This window comes from Zea mays, chromosome 7 (assembly GCF_902167145.1).
Source record: "Zea mays cultivar B73 chromosome 7, Zm-B73-REFERENCE-NAM-5.0, whole genome shotgun sequence".
Classification (NCBI taxonomy): Eukaryota; Viridiplantae; Streptophyta; class Magnoliopsida; order Poales; family Poaceae; genus Zea; species Zea mays.
Genome location: NC_050102.1, coordinates 173588537 through 173590500, shown reverse-complemented (window position 1 = coordinate 173590500; position 1964 = coordinate 173588537).

Here is a 1964-nt window from a genome sequence, read left to right as displayed (position 1 = left end):
CTTGCTTAAGTCCATAGAGCGCCTTAGAGAGCTTACACACATGGTTGGGGTACCTGTCATCCTCAAAGCCAGGGGGTTGTTCCACATACACCTCCTCCTTGATTGGACCGTTGAGGAAAGCGCTCTTCACATCCATTTGAAACAACCTGAAAGAGTGGTGAGCAGTATAGGCTAATAATATTCAAATAGACTCTAGCCTAGCCATAGGAGCAAAAGTCCCCTCGAAATCCAAACCTGCGACTTGGGCATAACCTTTTGCCACAAGTTGAGCCTTGTTTCTTGTCACCACCCCATGCTCGTCTTGCTTGTTGCGGAACACCCACTTGGTTCCCACAACATTTTGCTTTGGACGTGGCACCAGGCTCTAAACTTCATTCCTCTTGAAGTTGTTGAGCTCTTCCTGCATGGCCAACACCCAGTCTGGATCCTGCAAGGCCTCTTCTACACTGAAAGGCTCAATAGAAGAGACAAACGAGTAATGCTCACAAAAACTAGCTAAACATGAGCGAGTTGTTACTCCCTTGCTTATGTCACACAGAATCTGATCGACGGGGTGATTTCTTTGAATCGTCGCTCGGACTTGAGTTGGAGGGGCCAGTGGTGCTTCTTCCTCCATAACTTGTTCTTCTTGTGCTCCCCCTTGATCACGCGCCTCTTCTTGAGGAACCTGTTCATCATCTTGAGTTGGGGGTGCACTGTCGTTGAGGAAGATGGCTGATCTTGCTCTTGTTGTTCCTGTGGTCGCACATCACCTATCGCCATCGTGCGCATTGCGGCCGTTGGAACATCATCTTCATCTATGTCATCAAGATCAACTTGCTCTCTTGGAGAGCCATTAGTCTCATCAAATACAATGTCGCTAGAGACTTCAACCAAACCCGATGATTTGTTGAAGACTCTATACGCCATTGTATTTGAGTCATACCCTAGTAAAAACCCTTCTACAGTTTTGGGAGCAAATTTGGAATGTCTACCTTTCTTCACCAAAATGTAGCATTTGCTCCCAAATACACGAAAATAAGAGACGTTGGGTTTGTTACCGGTAAGGAGTTCGTAGGAGGTCTTCTTGAGGAGGCGATGCAGATATAGCCGGTTTATGGAGTGGCAAGCTGTGTTCATAGCTTCCGACCAAAACCGCTCGGGTGTCTTGAACTCTCCAAGCATCGTCCTTGCCATGCCGATAAGCGTCTTGTTCTTCCTCTCTACCACACCGTTTTGCTGTGGTGTGTAGGGAGCGGAGAATTCGTGCTTGACGCCTTCTTCCTCAAGATACTCCTCAACTTGTAAGTTCTTGAACTCGGACTCGTTGTCGCTTCTTATCTTTTTCACCTTGAGCTCAAATTCGTTTTGAGCCCTCCTTAGAAAGCGCTTTAGGGTCCCTTGGGTTTCTGATTTATCCTGCAAAAAGAACACCCAAGTGAAGCGGGAAAAATCATCAACAATTACTAAACCATACTTACTTCCCCCGATGCTAAGGTAGGCGACAGGTACGAAAAGATCCATGTGAAGAAGCTCCAGTGGTCTTGATCTTGTCATCACATTCTTGTTGTGATGAGTGCTTCCCACCTATTTCCCTGCCTGACAAGCTGCACAAGGTCTATCTTTCTCGAAGCAGACATTGGTTAGTCCTAACACATGTTCTCCCTTTAGAAGTTTATGAAGGTTCTTCATCCCAACATGTGCTAGACGGCGATGCCACAGCCAGCCCATGCTAGTCTTAGCTATTAAGCATGCATCTAGATCGACATTCTCTTTCGAAAAATCAACTAAATAGAGCTTGTAGTCTATTACACCCTTAAATGCTAATGAACCATCACCCCTTCTAAAGACAGAAACATCTATATTGGTAAATAGACAATTATAACCCATGTTACATAATTGACTTACAGACAATAAGTTGTACCCGAGTGATTCAACTAAAAACACATTTGAGATAGAATGCTCGGATGTAATGGCTATCTTTC